The sequence below is a fragment of the Giraffa tippelskirchi genome, chromosome X (genome assembly GCF_054371585.1).
Source record: "Giraffa tippelskirchi isolate mGirTip1 chromosome X, T2T-mGirTip1v1.2.pri, whole genome shotgun sequence".
Lineage (NCBI taxonomy): Eukaryota > Metazoa > Chordata > Mammalia > Artiodactyla > Giraffidae > Giraffa > Giraffa tippelskirchi.
This window is the reverse complement of record NC_137289.1, coordinates 106482178-106500847: the sequence shown is the minus strand read 5'-3', so window position 1 is coordinate 106500847 and position 18670 is coordinate 106482178. Positions and strand designations below refer to the sequence as shown.

Here is an 18670-nt window from a genome sequence, read left to right as displayed (position 1 = left end):
TCCTCTATCCATGGGATTCACCAGGCAAGAATACTGGAGTGGGTAGCCATTAACTTCTCCAGGGGACCTTCCCAACCCAGGGGTCGAATCCCAGGCTACTGCATTGCAGGCAGATTCTTTACCATCTGAGCTACCAGGAAAGCCCATGTGCACCTCTGTAAGTAGTCAATTAAATCCTTTGATAAAGCATGAATTTCCTTTCAGGACCCTGGCTAATACTTAGACATACAACATATTTTATATAGTTGACATACTGTTTGTTAGGAAAAATATCCAAAATTGGAAATAAGGCAAAGGGGAGGAGACATGTCCTTTCAATGTCACATTGGGAGCATCGTATGACAAAATAATTTAATTCTCTAGGAGAACATACCTGTATTTGACTTTACTGTTTACTATTTGATTAGAGCCCAAACACTGGGAAGTTATATGTTAACTTGGAGATTATTTTTGTCTGGTAAAAAGATAACTTCAAAGGTTATAGTTTTATTGCCCTGTGAGTTATTTAATCATTTGTGTATTGTATATAGCCCTTATTCTAACATCCTTTTTTTATTAAGATCTATAGATACACTATTTTTTTTATTACAATAATATGTTTTATTTAACCCAGAATACCCAAAATTTTATCACTTCAACATGCAATCAACATAAGAATAGCTGATGGCTATTGTACATTCTCTTTTTTTGAACTAAATCTTTGAAATGCAGTGCATTTTTTTCTCTTTTTTATTTTTTAAACTATGAAGGTATGATACCACATTTACAGGAGACTTGGAAAATACAGAACAAAATTACATATAGTTCCACTATATATTAAAATAATTTTTAAGTAAATAAATTAAGATTTTTAGTTGGAGTTTCAATATCAAACTCTAAAAAATTCATAGAATGAATATACAGAAAAGTAATTGGATCTCCCGCATTGCAGGTGGATTCTTTACCGCCTGAGCCACCAGGAAAGCCCATAACACTTTCAATATCAAACTCTCAAAAATTAGTAGAATAAATAGACAGAAGAGTAGGGGGATATAGTAGACCTGAAAAGCACTATGAACCAATTCAACATAATTAAGATTTATGCAATTTTCACACAACAGTAGGATACAAAGTCTATTAAAGTTCCCATAGACTATAAACCGGGAAATACTAGAATGTACCCAGGGACATAAAACAAGGTGCAAAAATTTCATGGTCTAAAGGTATTGAAATCAAACAGAGTCTGTTCTCTTATCAGTGTGGAATTCTGTTAGAAATCAATATCAAAAGATATTTGAAAATAACCCACATAGTTTCAATAGCAATGTGACATTTATCAAGAGAGATCTTTGACTTAGCCATTGAAAGCCTCAATAAAGTTAGAAAACTGAAAAAAGCCACAGAGGGTGACTGCAGAGAAGAAAGCATTTAAATGAGAAATTAATATTAAAGATACTTTAAATGACGGGTGTATGTAAGAAGCCATAACAAGGAAAATTGAAAATACCTGTAACAGAATAAAAATGAGAAGAAAATTTACCAGAATTCATTGCATGCAGCAGATGCTGCTCAATGCAACTAAATACAATGTGGAATCTTGAGTAAGGCATGAAAACAAATAATGGGCACTGGCATAAACCTTTGTGAAATTTGAACAAAATCTCTACTTTAGTGACTAATACTGATACCCAGTCTATTAGATGCTCTTTGAACCAGCTTTAGAATCTCACTGATGCCTTCATGAATAAATCAAAAAACTCTGATACACTTTTATTCTATATTTCTGTGAGTTTGTTACTTTTTTGAAAATTATGCTTTGACATACTCTACACAGTTTTGCATTGTATTTTTTAAATTTAACATGTCATCAGCTAATTTCACTCAACCATTACAAATGTTGGAGATTTAGGTTACTTCTCCTCTTCAGCTGTTATAAATAAGCTTTGCTGATGATATTCACTTTTAACTGTAGTTCACATGTAGGCAAATGTTTGTGGGAAGAAGAATGGTATACAGTTTGCACCAGGCTTTCACCTCCTATATTCAGGATGGTCCTGCCCTCTTTTTCTTCCCTGTCCTACTGTCATCTCATCACCCCATTGCAGCCAGGAGGGAGGCCTTCTGGGATTTACAGCCAGTTTGGGGCATGGCCTGAGCGCACTCCTTGCTAACAATAGTACCAGACATGTAGTGAATAGTTACTATATCCAGACACTCTGCTAAGTGTCTGATATGCATTATCACTTCTGGTCCCCATGACTACCCATTAGTCAGGCCCTGTTATTATCACCCTTTTCTCCCAGTGAAAAGGCTAAGTTGGGATTTAAACCCACATCTGACCATAATGTCCATGCTCTCAAGCACTGAGGTGGGAAATGAGTGTGTATGTATTAAATACCTGAGTGAATGAATAAATGAATGGTCAAAACACTCCGGAAGGGACTTCCCTGGTGGTGCAGTAGCTAAGAATCTGCATTACAATTCAGGGGACAGGGGGTTCGATCCCTGATCAGGGAACTAAGGTCCCACATGCCACGGGGCAACTCAGCCAAGGCACCACAACTAAAGAGAGAAGCCTGGGAGATCCTGCCAGCTGCACGAAAGACCTGATGAAGCCATAAATTAATTAATTAATATTAAAACAACAACAACAAACAAACAAAAACCACACTCCTAAAAGGGCTCAACTGGAAGATCAGAGTAGCTGAGTCTTGCCAGCTGAGTACAATGCTAGATGCTTCCTCAGGCCTCTCCCTTGCCCCTCTATTTACAGTTTTCTACATACTCTGCTCGGGCTTCCCTGGGGGCTCAGTTGTAAAGAATACGCCTGCCAATGCAGGAGACCTGGGTTCAATCCCTAGGTCAGGAAGATCCCCTGGAGAAGGAAATGGCAACTCACTCCAGTATTCTTGCCTGGAGAATCCCATGGACTGAGGACCCTGGTGGGCTACAGCCCATGAGATCACAGAGTCTGACACGACTGAGCGACTAACACTTTCACATACTCTGCTCACCTGCCTTCTAGTTGTTGACCAAAAACAAAAAAGCACAGCCTAAAGGCTGAAGATTATGCTTTATTTGGTGCACTGGCTGAGGACTTAGGACCCAAAAGTAGCCTGTCAGATAGCTTGGAGGCACTGCTCCAAAGAGGTAGGGGAGGAGTCAGTATATACAGGAGTTTTTGCAACAGAAACTGGATAGTGGGAACATTAAAAGATTACTGTTAATTAAAGAAAAAGCAAATATCTCAATGTAAGGAATGTACATTTTCTATGTATGGGAAAATGCATGAATCTGGGCTCATTAGAATCATTCCTTTGACATGCATCTCAGCTATCTGGGGCCAGTATCATTTTTCTCTTCTTTCTGAATCCCCTCAGGGTACACAATCCAGGGTAGCTACAGCGGCTGATGCCTTTTTTTTTTTAATATTTATTAGGGTATAATTGATTAACAATGTTGTGCTAATTTCAGGTGTACCACAATGTGAATCTGTTATATAAATACATATATCCACTCTTTTTCAGATTCTTTTCCCATATAGGCCATTATGGAGTATTGAGTAGAGTTCCCCGTGCTATACAGTAGGTCCTTATTATCTATTTTATATATAGTAGTATATATATGTCAATTCCAATCTTCCAATTTATCCCTCCCCTCCTCTTTGCCCCTGGTAACCATAAGTTTGTTTTCTACATCAGTGACTCTACTTCTGTTTTGTAAATAAGTTCACTTATAGCCTTTTTTTAGATTCCACATATAAGTGATATATATTTGTCTTTGTCTGACTTCACTCAGTATGAGAATCTCTAGGTCCATCCATGTTGCTGCAAATAACATTATTTTGTACTTTTTTATGGCTGAGTAATATTCTTTTGTGGGGCTTACCAGGTGGCTCAGTGGGTAAAGAATCTGCCTGCAATGCAAGAGACACAGGAGACTCTAGTTCGATCCCTGGTTTGGGAAGATCCCCTGGAGGAGGGCATGGCAACCCACTCCAGTATTCTTGCCTGGTGAATCCCATGGACAGAGGAGCCTGGTGGGCTATGGTCCACGGGGTTGGAAGAGTCAGAAATGACTGAGAAACTGAGCACACACACACATATTCTGTCATGTTTATGTACTACATCTTTATCCATTCCTCTGTGGATGGACATTTAGGTTGCTTCCATGTCCTGGTTATTGTGAATAGTACTGCAAGGAACATTTTCTCTAAGATCAGGAACAAGACAAGGATGTCCGGTCTTACCACTTCTATTCAACACTTCTAAAGTCCTAAGCACGGCTATCAGAGAAGAGAAAGAAATAAAAAGAATCCAAATTGGAAATGAAGAAGTATTGTGACTGTTTGCAAATGACATGACAGTATATATAGAAAATCATAAAGATGCTACTGGAGAGCTCATCAATGAATTTGGTAAAGTTGTAGGATACAAAATGAATACACAGAAATCTCTTGCATTCCTATACACTAATAATGAAAGATCAGAAAGAGAGATTAAGGAAAAAATCCCATTTACCATTGCATCAAAAAGAATAAAATATCTAGGAATAAACCTACCTAAGGGGGCTGATGGCAGGATGACCACAACACCCTTTGTTTACTGATTTGGCAGACGACATTTTTCAAACACATAGTTCAAGAGTTGGCAAATTTTTCTAAAGGGCCATACAGTAAATATTTTAGATTTTGCAGGTCAAGTACAGCCTACATATTCTTTTTTTTAACCTTTTAAAAATGTGAAAACCATTAGCCGTGGCCATACAAAAACAGGTCATGAGCCATATTTTGGTTTATTGACTCCTCTTGTTCCGTGTCACTGATTCTCCCTGCAGATTTGTCTAATTTGTTAAATCCAATCACTGCAGCCTTCATTTTGGTTACAGTATTTTTTAGTTCCAGAATTGTTATTTGGTTCTTTTTAATAGTTGCCAGTTATCTGCCAAATTGTGGTTTTGTCCTTTATCTCCTTGAGCACAGGAAAGTTAATTAAAGTCTGCATCTCTTAATTCTAATATCTGTAACCTGTGTGAGTCTGTTTCTTATTTTCTATAAATTCTGCTGGGTTTTGTAAATGGCATCTTTCTTTTTCATGTTTCTCATTCAAATGTCTCATCTTCAAATGCTGGACATCGTATTTTCAAACATGTTTGTAGAAACAATTTGATGCATGAATGTTCTCTTCCTTCAGAGAAGATTTATGTTTACTTCAGTGTGGTATCTGAGCATGCCAGCAGTTTCAGATGCTCAGAATCACTAACCAAGTTCAGTGATTGAGAAGATTCTAGCCTGAGATATAGCTCTTGGGAGAGTTTACCTTTGGTTATAGGATGTAACCCTTTGGGGTAAAGATTTACATCTTTTCTTATTTCCTTGACAGTTTCCCTTGCTTGGCCAAACTGTGAAAAGTTCTGCTCAGCTTTTCAGCTTCTCAGCTTCCCTACTGGAATTAATATAAATGCCCAGGGGCAAAGCAGTTTCTTGGGCGTCATCTCTCAGATCTCCCTGTGCAAAGAGTGCCTTTACACAGGCCATTTCTATCTCATCCATAATCTCTAGTAGTCCCACAGTTATTTACATGAACTAAATCCCCTAGTTCACCTTCCAGAAGTGGGAATCCAGAGACAAACTCTCTGTGCAAAGGAATTTGGACTTTATTATTGAAAGAGACAATTGAGAAGAGGTTTACACTGTCCTTCAAAAGCTCCAAAGAAGATAGAACAAACAAACAAATGCAAACCCACTAACACATACCTGTTAACTTGGTTTAAATGTTCTCTGTAGCATATTTTAATATATATCAATTGTTGAAATCTTTAATAAAGAAAAACATTTCTAGGTTATTAATTATGTTATACTCTAAAACCAACAAGGATTGGCTGTATATTTTTGAATTTTTGTTGAAAAATTAAACAAACCAAATTAAAATACTTTCCTTTGTGAAACATGTTTTCAACTGTAATTTTAACAGAGGATTTCTTGAATTAAATAAAATATTATATATATATAAAATATTATACATAATATTATATATAATATATAATAATATATTATATATATAAAATATTTTACAGGGTTCCATATGGAAGGTCATTTTCTTCTACTCAGTCAAACAGGCATATATATTCTCCATACTTACGATGATGCTTGGGCAAGTTTTGCTTCATAAAGTCCTTTATTAGCATCCTGTTCTCTTTCTGTGCACAAGTGAATGGGCTATTCTAAGGATCCAACAAGACCATGACAAATGTTATACTCTCTAATGTTAATGGGAGAAAAAAACCAAACACTTCCCTTCACTTCTAGGTCTGGGTGGTGAGGCCCTGAGTAGGGAGCAGTCTTAACCATATCGATCACAGGCACTCTCCAGCCTGAAAAAGAGTACACCACAGCACGGGCACCCCAGAGGCTATGGGAAGGAATCTACACGGTGTTGGCCCAGCAATGGCTAGCCTGGGCTTCTGTCCTTAGAGGCAGACTTGACAATTGTGGTCCTTACCATTGGATGGAGGAAAAACTGTTTATGAAAGCAAAGGCTAAGATAAAAAGGTTATTACCCAAGGTCTGTGACCTCTCTCTGCTCACCTAGCCCAGTGACTGGAGGGCGGGATGTGATGGGTGAAACATCCCAATCGTCCAAGGGAAGATTTAACCATTTTAACTCACACAATTTCTGCCTTGTGACTACCACTCCTTTTTATTCCTGATTCAGTGACACAGGTCAAAGTGACGGCTGTGAGTCTTGCTAGGTAATTTGGATTTGCTGAACCACCCTTGTCATGCCCAAGCCACTCCTTCATCCTTTTTTTGAGAATCACTGATATGATTTTTCATGGTTTTTCCTCTATTGGGTGGTCTTTCTCTTACCTAGGGATCGAACCCAGATCTCCTGCATTGCAAGGTCTGCATTTGCCTGTTCATTTTAAGATGGTCAGATGTTTTCTAAAAACTTCCTTTTTCTCAGCATCCGATGTAGGTCATACCATCTACTGCTTAACAGAGGCTGTTCTGTGTCTAAGTGAAGTGGATTTGCAAAGATGCTAGTTTGATAGACAAGAAGAGGCAGAACCTGAAGCAATGTTTCCAATCTGTTTTCTTTAGTCAGCATTACTTAGATTCCGGGTTTATTTGTTTGTTTTTCTGTCTTGAAGATGTGACTTGTATACAGTAAAATTCACTCCTTTTGGTGGTATAGTTCTGTGTTTTGATAAATGCATACATTTGTGAAATTATACTATAACTAAAATATAAAAAAGTCTCGTTGCCCCAAAGATACCCTCAGGCCCCACTGTAGTCAACCCCTGCCTCTCCTCCCAGTCCCTGGTAACTGCTAACCAGTTCACTGCTATCATACATTTACCTTTTCCAGGCAGTCATAGAAACAGAACCACAGAATATGTAGCTTTTTGTATCTGGGTTCCCTCATTTTGAGTAATACATTCCTCCAGGTTTTGGCATGTATCAGTGGTTTGTCCTTGTTTTATCACTGAAGAATGTTCTATGATACTGATGTACTTAGTTTGTACAAATAGTCATCCATTGAGAGGTATTTGGATTGCTTATAGTTTTTATCAATTATGAATTAAGCCTAGGTTTATTAGTGAGCAGTTTTTTGTTTGTGAACATAAAATTTCCTCTCTTTAAGGTCAACATCCAGGAGTGAGATTGCCGGGTCTCATAGGCAGTGTATGTTTACTGCCCAACCATTTTTTGAAGTGGCTGTATCATTTTAAATTCCCATCAGGAAATTATGAGACTTATGCCCCTCATCTTCACCAGTTTCTTGGCACTGCCATTATCCTTAAGAATGTTATCCATTATAATAGCAGTGCGGTGTTATTTCTTTGTGGGTTTCATTTAAATTTTCCTAATAACTAATGACACTGAGCTTGTTTTCATGTGCTTATTTGCCATCAATGAATCTTCTTTAATGAAGTGTCTCTTCTAAATCTTAGCCAATTTATTATTTGGATTATTTGTTTTCTTATTATTGAGTTTCCAGAGTTCTTTTTTTATTTTTTAAGAGATAACCTACAAACCATAAAATTTGCCCTTTTAGTCTACAAGACAGTGATTATAAATAATGTTGCTATGAACATTTGTATACAAGTTTTTTGCGGGGTGTATGTTTTCATTTCTCTTGTATATTTAACTAGGAGTAGAGTTGCTGAATCATATAATAAATCTATACTTAAAGAATCACCAAATTTTTCCACAGCAGCTGCACTATTTTACATTCTCACCAGCAATGTATGAGGGTTCCAATTTTTCCCCATCCTTGTCAACACTTGTTATTATCGTTTTTATTATAGTCATCCCAGTGAGTGTAAAGTGGTATCTTATTGTGGTTTTGATTTGCATTTCTCTAATGACTAATGACCACCTGATGCGAAGATCTGACTCATTAGGAAAAAACCCTGATGCTGGGAAAGATTGAAGGCAGGAGAAGAAGGAGATAACAGAGGATGAGATGGTTGGATGGCATCACCGATTCAATAGACATGAGTTTGAACAAGCTCCGGGAGATGGTGAAGGACAGGGAAGGCTGGCGTGCTACAGTCCATGGGGTCACAAAGAGTCAAACATGTCTGAGCAAATGAACAACAAAATGACTAATGACAGTAAACATCTTTTCATGTGCTTATTGGCCATTTGTATATCTTTTTTGGAAAAAGCGTCTACTCAAATCCTTCTGAATTTGATTAATTGGGTCATTTCTATTTAAGTTGTAAAGTGCTTTATGTATTCTTGATACAAGTCCTTTATTAGGTATATGATTTCCAAGTATTTTTCCCATTCTGTGGGTTGTCTTTTCACTTTCTTGATGATGTCCTTTAAAGCACAGAAGTTTCATAATTTTGACAATGTCTAATTTATCTATTTTTTTTTCTTTTGGCATCATATCTAAGAAGCCATTGCTTAATCTAAGGTTATAAAGATTTATATCTTTCTTTTTTCCTAGCAGGTTTATAGTTTTAGCACTTTCATTTAGGTAAAAAATTTTGGTTACTGATTGTGTGGAATAGATTTTTCCATTCTTTTACTTTCAATGTATTTGTGTCTTTGAGACTAATGTGTGTCTTCTGTAGACATCATAGAGTTGGAGTGTGTTTTTCTTATGCATTCTGCCAATCTCTGTCTTCTGATTAGAGTGCTTCTAGGGAATGGCCGGGAAAAAGTCAGATAATGACTATTCTGCTGGAATAGGGCTTTTGGAGAGCTCCAAAATTCTTTTGTACTCAGTGGCTGCTAGGTTGCTAGTTTTCATAGCTTCTTTTTTTGTAACACTGTTGCATTTCAAGACTTAGGAGGATCTGGGAAGAAGATGTTATGAGGCAAGTTGCTGCTGCTGCTGCTGCTAAGTCACTTCATTCGTGTCCGACTCTGTGCGACCCCATAGACGGCAGCCCACCAGGCTCCCCCATCCCTGGGATTCTCCAGGCAAGAACACTGGAGTGGGTTGCCATTTCCTTCTCCAATGCATGAAAGTGAAAAGTGAAAGTGAAGTCGCTCAGTCGTGTCCGACTCTTAGTGACCCCATGGACTGCAGCCTACCAGGCTCTGCCGTCTATGGGATTTTCCAGGCGAGAATACTGGAGTGGGTTGCCATGAGGCAAGTTAAAGTACCACAAAGCTCCCTATTCTTACTGAGACTCCACTGTTTTTGCTTGAATAAGCATTCCTTGAATTGTTGCAAGCCTTTGGTTACTTTCAGAATTCTAAAAAGGTTGATGTGAACAATTTTTTATCAATGTTCTCATTGTTCTTACAGAGGATTGAATTCTTGGAGGTCCTTACACACCATTCCCATGGATGTCATTCCTCCAAATGTGCTTTTTATCTAACCACCCATGAAGAAAAACCTTTCATTTATTTTTTTATGAAAAATTAAAGCATCTATCTACTTTTCTGTACTAAAAAAGTAAAATGGAAAACATCTTAACAGGCAGGCACAACTAGGAGATACAAAGAAGTAAGGAGTAGAGAATAAATTTTATATAATTCAGAAAGATAAAGAGCAATTTGAAGCACTAGAGCAAAGTAACCCATATGTTCATTTTGTGTTTTACAGAATTCAGCAAGTTAAGGCACCCAAACTCGAAACTCCCTGAACTTTTTCCTTCTAGCACCTGGTTCTTCCTAAGATACTATACTAGTTCTCTATTGCTGCCATACCAAATTACCACAAACCTAGCAGCTCAAAACAACACCATTTATTTGCTCACCACTCCATATGTCAGAAGCCTCAGCAATCTCAGATATTTTCTCTGCTCTGGGTTTCATAAGGCTGAAATTAAGGTGCTGGCCAGGTTGCATTTGTTTCTCGAGGCTCTGAAGAATATTTATCTTCCTAGACTGTGGCTCAGCTGGTAAAGAATCCGCCTGCAATGCCGGAGACCTGGGTTCGATCCCTGGGTTGGGAAGATCCCCTGGAGAAGGGAAAGGCTACCTACTCCAGTATTCTGGCCTGGAGAACTCCATGGACTGTATAGTCCATGGGATCACAAAGGGTCGGACACGACTGAGTGACTTTCACTTCACTTCACAGACCATTGAGGGAACTCCCTGGTGGTCCAGTTCATGCCTTTACTCCTAAGGATGTGGGTTCAATACCTGGTTGGGGAACTAGGATCCTGCAAGCTGTGCAGAGTCAAAAATAAAAATAAAAAGACCATAGATATTGTTGGTGGAATTCAGTTTTTTGCAGTTGTAGGACTGCTGGCTGTCACCTAGGGGCTGACTTCTGTTCTTAGAGACTTTCCACATTTCTTGGCTTGTGGCTTTCTTTTGGCCATCTTCAAAACCAGCATTAGCGCATCAAGTTCTTCTTGTGCTTGGGGTCTCTCCAACCTTCTCTTTTGCCACCAACTAAAAAAAACTCTTTAAAGAGATTCAAGTAGGTGGTGCTAACAGTAAAGACTCCGTGCAAGAGACACGGGTTTGATCCTTGAGTCCAGACAATCCCCTCGAGGAGGAAATGGCAACTCACTCCAGTATTATTGCCTGGGAAATTCCATGGACAGAGGAGCCTGGCAGGCTACAATCCATGGTATCTCAAAGAGTCAGACACAGCTGAGCACACAAACACACACGTGATTAGATTAGGCTCACTGAGATAATCTATTTTAGGGCCAACTATGATACAGAACATAACATAATTAGGGGAATCTAGGATTAGGGCATAGAATCTTGAAGGAGCCATTTTTGGTATTCTGCCTATTTAAATGAAAGCTAGTTTGTTTGCAAAATGATTGGTCTAAGTTTGAAGGCAAGAGATATTCTCACACAGAGAAAAAATTTCCCTCAATTTTTACTTTAGAAATTTGCAAACACACAAAAAAGTGTGTAATGTGCACATATATATCAAAAATTCAGTATGTATCAAATATCAATATATATCAAAATATTGATATATCAATGTACATCAAGAAAGCAGTATAATGTACACATATGTATCAATAACCTCAAATATGCAGATGATACCACCCTTATGGCAGAAAGTGAAGAGGAACTGAAGAGCCTCTTGATGAAAGTGAAAGAGGAGAGTGAAAAAGCTGGCTTAAAACTCAACATTCAAAAAATGAAGATCATGGCATCCAGTCCCATAACTTTATGGCAAATACATGGGGAAACAATGGAAACAGTGAGAGACTTTATTTTTGGGTGCTCCAAAAATCACTGCAGATGGTGACTGCAGCCATGAAATTAAAAGACGCTTACTCCTTGGAAGAAAAGCTATGACCAACCTAGACAGTATATTAAAAAGCAGAGACATTACTTTGCCAACAAAGGTCCATCTAGTCAAAGCTATGGTTTTTCCAGTAGTCATGTATGGATGTGAGAGTTGGACTATAAAGAAAGCTGAGGACTGAAGAATTGATGCTTTTGAACTGTGGTGTTGGAGAAGACTCTTGAGAGTCCCTTGGACTGCAAGGAGATCCAACCAGTCCATCCTAAAGGAGATCTGTCCTGAATATTCATTGGAAGGACTGATGCTGAAGCTGAAACTCCAACACTTTGGCCACCTGATGCGAAGAACTAACTCATTGAAAAAGACCCTGATGCTGGGAAAGATTGAAGGCGGGAGGAGAAGAGGATGACAGAGGATGAGATGGTTGGATGGCATCACCGACTTGATGGACATGAGTTTGAGCAAGCTCTAGGAGTTGGTGATGGACAAGGAAGCCTGGTGTGCTACAGTCCATGGGGTCGCAAAGAGTCAAACATGACTGAGCAACTGAACTGAACTGAACTGATATATCTACCAACTAGATTCGAGTTAAAATTTTGCTATGCCAGTGCGTTACTTACCTCAACTCTTAGCTTATCAGGGACAATAACTGGGACCCGTGTCTACTCCTGTTTCCTCCACCTGCTGACCCATAGCCACTATGCATGAGTGCATCTCCATCCACATTGGCCAGGCTGGTGTCCAGATCAGCAATGCCTGCTGGGAGCTCTACAGCCTGATGGCCAGATGCCAAGTGCCCTATCCCCACATCCACTTCCCTCTGGCCACATACGCCCCTGTCATCTCTGCTGAGAAAACCTACCATGAACAGCTTTCTGTAGCAGAGATCACCAATGCTTGCTTTGAGCCAACCAACCAGATGGTGAAATGTGACCCTCACCATGGTAAATACATGGCCTGCTGCCTGTTGTACCATGGCGATGTGGTTCCCAAAGATGTCAATGCTGTCACTGCCACCATCAAGACCAAGCGCAGCATCCAGTTTGTGGACTGGTGCCTCACTGGCTTCAGGGTTGGCAGTGATTACCAGCCTCCCACTGTGGTACCTGGCGAGACCTGGCCAAAGTACAGCGAGCTGTGTGCATGCTGAGCAACACCACAGCCATTGCCGAGGCCTGGGCTCGCCTGGACCACAAGTTTGACCTGATGTATGCCAAGCGTGCCTTTGTTCACTGGTACGTGGGTGAGGGCATGGAGGAAGGAGAGTTTTCTGAGGCCCAGGAGGACATGGCTGCCCTTGAGAAGGATTATGAGGTTGGTGTGGATTCTGTTGAGGTAGAGGGAGAGGAAGAAGGAGAGGAATACTAATTACCATTCCTTTGAGCCCTGCAGCATGCCATACTCAGCTTCAGCATTAGTTGACAGGTGTAAAAACTTTCTGACTAGATTGTCTTCACTTTCTACTATGATCATGTATTGCTTTTCCATGTGTGTCTGTAAGATTTATGTCCTGTCTCAAAAGAAAAGATTTTAAGAAAGAAAAAAAATTTTTTTTGCCTTAATAGTCTTTTCTATCAAGTATCATGATATCATACTCCTGATGTTTTGAACATGTATCTCCCAAGAATAAGGATATTTTCTTATGTCGCCACAATGCCATTTCATACCTAAGAAAAGTAATGATATTTCCTTTAAAATATCTACTATGTAGTCCATATCCATATCTCCCCAATTGTCCAAATGTGTTTTATACAGCTACTTTTATTTCAAAAAATGATCCAGACAAATGCTCAGGGCTGGGGCAATGGGATGACCCAGAGGGATGGGATGGGGACGGAGGTGGGAGGGGGGTTCAGGATGGGGAACACATGTAAACCCATGGCTGATTCATGTCAATGTATGGCAAAAACCACTACAATATTGTAAAGTGATTAGCCCCCCAAAATAAATAAATTTATTAAAGTAAATAAATAAATAAATAAATGAGGACAAAAAAAAGTTAATGAAATGCATTTTTTTGTAATTTCTTCGTTGTTGTTGTTTTTTAACCTAAAACTGTCTCCATATCTTTTAAATTTGCATTTCAATGACTTTGAAGAGGCGAGATCAATTTGTAGCCCTGTAGAATGTCTTCCATCTTTCTGGATTTGACTGTTTCCTTGTGGTATCATTTAACTTTTTCTCCTAGCCCCTGTATCCCATGCAAAAGGTTGAAAGACAATAATATTTCATAGATTATGCAGTTTACTTCATACCGTGTCATACAAGGAGTACAAAATATCAGACTGTCACACTCTTAATGTCGTTAAATTTGATTCCTCACTTAAAATGACAACCACCAGATTTCTCCATTGCAAAGGTACACTTTTCTCTTTATAACAAGCAAATTATCTCTGAGGTAACAATTTGGCACCATGCACCAAAGCTATTAATCAACAGCTTGACATCTAATGGTTTTGCCATCCATTGATAACCTCTTCCTGAATCAATTGTGTCACTACGGTTTGCACAATGGTGATTTTCTAATTTGATCATCCTTTATATTTATCTGTTGTAATTCTTAAGAAGAAGCTTCTCTGTTCACTTAAAATAGGAGAAATACTTAACTTTTTTTCGAATTACAAATCTTTGGAGAAAAAGTTGATGCAAAGATCATCATCAGGAATTCCCTGGCAGTTCAGTGGTTCAGACGTCACACTTTCACTGCTGAGGGCCCAGGTTTGATCCCTGGTGAGGAAAGTAAGATCCCACAAGCCATGGGGCATGGCCCAAAAAAAAGTCATTTTTAATGCTGGCAAGTGAGTGGTTTTTCTTTCTTTTTTTTGTTTTTATTATCAATATAAATGTATGAATTTTGTCCTTCTCCAGGGGATCTTCCTGACCCAGGGATCAAACCCAGGTCTCCTGCATTGCAGGCAAATTCTCTACCAGCTGAGCCACCAGGGGAACCCTTACTTACTTATAATCAATTATATTTATCATCATCATCATTAATGTGTGGCTGAATCACATTGATTCCATTTTGTCAGTTCCATTTTGATACCAGCCTGCAGTCTTTACCCCTTCCCCTTTCCACATAACTGAGCTTTAGCTTACTCAGAAGGAATGCGCTCAAGCCAGAGAAGTTCCCTGTCAACTTCTACTCTTGCCTTCATCTGATCTGAAAAGTGGAAGAGTGCCTTTTGCTGAAACAGATGGTTAATGGTCATGAGACACCCTCCACCCTGGGGGAAACCCCCCTAGTTTCCATCCATGCAGATGTGCTTCTCCCTAGTAGTCAGATTCTATTTTTAGCTTTGGCCCATTTAAATTCCCCTGTACCCCTTTCTTCAATGCAGCTCTGAATGCCTCTGGATGATCATCTGCCCAGTCCTGCCTGTATGTAAGTTACCCACAATAAACTTCATAATTGTACTTTATGGAGTAGCCTGCTTCATTTTTCAAAGTTCCTTCTCATTTTGGAGGATATTATTCAACATCTCCACCTCCCAGCCATTATCATTATTTGATGCTCAAATTGCTCAGTCAAATTGGCCAGTGGGAACACCTTCAGTATGATGCCAATCTCAGAGGTTTCTTATTTTTGTTTTGCTCTCTGCCAGAAGGCAACCCAGGCTTATCTTAAAAATTTTCTGCCTTAGATCTGGAGTCAGCTATCTCTCCAAGAAGCCTTGATTCCTTTTAGTGGGAAATAGAATTCGGAAACCAAAATGTAAGTGCTAAATGTTCTCATTGCTGTTGGGTGCGCAGGCATGGAGTCTAGACCAGGGGTCAGAAAACAGCAAACTGTGGACCTTAAACCACTGCCTGTTTTTTTAAATAAAGTTTAACTGGAACTTAGTCATGCTCATTTGTTTACACATTGTCTGTGGCTGCTTTCACACAATAAAAACAGAGTTGAATACTTGCAAGAGAAACAATATGACCTGCGAAGCCTGAACTGTTTACTATCTAGCCATTTACAGAAAAAGTTTGCCAACTCTGGTATAAACATGTAGAAATTATATTTTACTGTAATAACATTCCATGTTTTTAACTCAAATTGGACCTCAAGTGTTTTCTTAATGCCTTTGATGTTTATATCTGTTTCTCTGCTTTCTTGACTGAAATTCTTGATTCTTAATAAAATGAACGTAGTTACATATCTTGCTTTTCCCTATAATATATAAAAATAGTTTCAAAATTGCAATGTCAGTATTACTTCTGAAAATAAAATAACTGAGGAAAGTTTAAGATGTCTTTGTAGCCTCTTATGTCTTTATGATATATTCCACCAAGAATGTACAGTATTGTGCTCAGGTCACTTAAAATAAATCTTTTCTCTGTGGGTAATGCTACTGATTTGATATACTCTAAAGGTTCATCTATTTCACTTTATATTTAATTTTGGAATTTGTTTTACATCCCTTTTAATACTGATACTATTTTGAAATATGTAAAGCACAATTCTAAAGGAGAATTTTAACAGGCTTATTAGAAATTAATAAATTAAGACTATAAAACACCAGTAGGAAACTATAGGAGACTTAGGCAATACAATTAGCAAGCTTGAGAAAGCTACTTAGTTAATTTCATGAAGTTAATACAGTCTTGATACCAATAGCAAAAAAGAGAGTGTAGAAAAAGTATAGGCCAATCACTCTTACAAAGACTGGTATTCAAACCTCTAACTACAAAAAAAATTACCAAACCAAATTCAGTGGTATGTGTGTGTTAGATAGGTATTTGATAGATGGATAGATGACAGATAGACAAGGGAGCAGTATGACATGGAAGCTAAAACGGTAGACTATGAAGCCAGAATGCATAAGTTTTGAATCTCAAGTTTCACTAATTACTATCTGCGTAACTCAGGTAAATCACTTAACTTTTCTGTTCCTTAATTTCTTCCTCTGCAAAATGGAGATAATAATAGTAACTATCCTGTAGGGTTGTTGCAAGGCATCAATCAATTAGCATATGTAAAATACCTCACACAGAGAGTGTTATATCAGGGTCTGCTGCTATTGTTTCTGTTTTTATTACCGTCCATAGAGTGGTTGCTGCTCACAGTTTCTACCCAGAATTAGCCATTCTTGGGTTAAGGGCTCCAGTGGTGTATGAGGGACATAAGACTAGGTTAACAGTTCTGACTTGAAAACAGTAGAATGATGGGGATTTCCCACAGAGTACAGAGTGGTAGACCTCACCTCCCCAAATCACATCCACTTATAGGGACAACAGTGATGACACCAGGAAGCCAAACAGATGAAACCACGTCACCTAAGTGCCCTAGCCAGTAGGAAGGCAAAGTATTAATAGCATAGTGTTAGGGAGAGAGGATTCTGGATTCAGACTGCCTGAGTTTAAAACCTGGCTCTATTGTAGTCAAAGCATCACCTATTGCAAGATTCTTAATCTTGCTAAACCTCACTCTGCTTATCTCTAAAACAGAAATTATGTTAGCATTATGTCATTTAGTTGCAGGGATTAAATAAAATAATACATGCCAATCACTTAGTGCCTGGGAGTGTTAGCTATCATTATTTTTCTCTACACTGTTTGTGAACTTGTCATCCTAGAGGTAGGCCTTTAGCAATGAGGACCATTTTCCTCTCTTCTGGTCCTGAGGAAATAGCAGTGGTGGACAACAGGAGAGATTTCAGTAGCCACACAGATTCAGAAAGTTAGAACTGGAAAGGGTCCTCAGTGAGTTCCCCGCCAGGCTCTCCGCTGGAAGTTGGGATGGCGCATGCGCCAGTGAGCTCTCCGGGTAAGGGGATGGGGCGGGAGAGTAAGGCTGAGCGTTTGACTTGAATTGCTCAGAAAAGGGAAATCTGATAAGGGAGAGAGCTCCATGGACTCCTATTACATATAGCCCTGGCGATCTTTTCCTCCTTCGGCTAGGCAGCAGCTCTTCCTTTCAATCACGTGACTTGAGAGATCCCAGCTCCTGATCAGTTACACAAACAGGGGCTGCTTCTTATTTTTCCCCTCTTGTTATCAACGTCAGACTCTCAGGGTTGCAGTGGCCTGCTCAGAGGGGCCTCAGACGGTTTCCAGATTTCCCTGTGCTTGGCTGGAGTCTGAGCTCCAGATGACAGAAAGCCAACTGAAATCGCTTATGCCAAAGAGGATTTGCTGAAAGGGCTGCGGGGAGCTCCGAGAAGCAAGTGATTTGCTAAACAAACAAGAGTCGCAGAGGCAAAATCAGGACAGCTCCAGGGACCTCATACATTGGAAAGAAGTTCCTCAGAACCAGCGTTCGTCTCTGCAGCTGTATTCCGTGTTTCTCTCTGCATCTGTGACATTCTCTCCACCCAGCTTTTGCCCAGAGGCTGAGACCAAGGCCCTGGCAGCTTTGGGGTCCACGTACATTCAAAGTGACCTCTTTCTTTTTTTGTTCTAATTAAAAACTCCTGGAGGCCACGGGCCCATCTTAGGTCGCAAGTCCATCCCTGAGTCCCATCACTGTGGCCAGGGATCAGGCCAGTTTAGTCAGGTGCCACCTCTAGCCAATCACTGTGGTAGAGGAGGTGGGGTCTGTCAGAAGATGACAATTCCCCTTTGACCCTAGGGTTAAAGGGGCATCTCCCAGAAGAAAGCAGAGTCTTGCATCAGAAGGAAGGAAGGAGGGCGCTGGGCAAAAGAAAGGAATAGATAACCCTCTGGTCTCATTAGAGACACAAATCTAATCCTTGATCCCTCATACTAATCAACGTGACTTCCACAGTCATTTCAGATGAATATTCATAATGCAGCAAGTCCTGATTTAACAATATATGAGAAAACGTTTCCACATACGTGATTTTTCTAGGTAATTGAATGTTATCCCTTTAGGTGTTTAAGTGTGTTCCTTTAGATCATTTTCTATAGTTTCTTTATAATATGGCAGGAGCAATTGTTCCTGCTTTTATAAAACGCGTGTCCTGAGCAAAATTTAACCCTGACTTGTCACCAAGTAGAAGTTATCAGTGATTTCATATTAATGATGTTCTCCTGGACCGCTGAGGACTATA

General features: G+C 39.3%; 1 pseudogene; it reads left to right on the top strand.

Annotated features, from left to right (window-relative positions):
- The first annotated feature begins 12372 nt into the window (after positions 1 to 12372).
- LOC145535723 (tubulin alpha-1B chain-like) lies at positions 12373 to 13057 on the top strand (annotated as a pseudogene).
- Positions 13058 to 18670: the final 5613 nt, after the last annotated feature.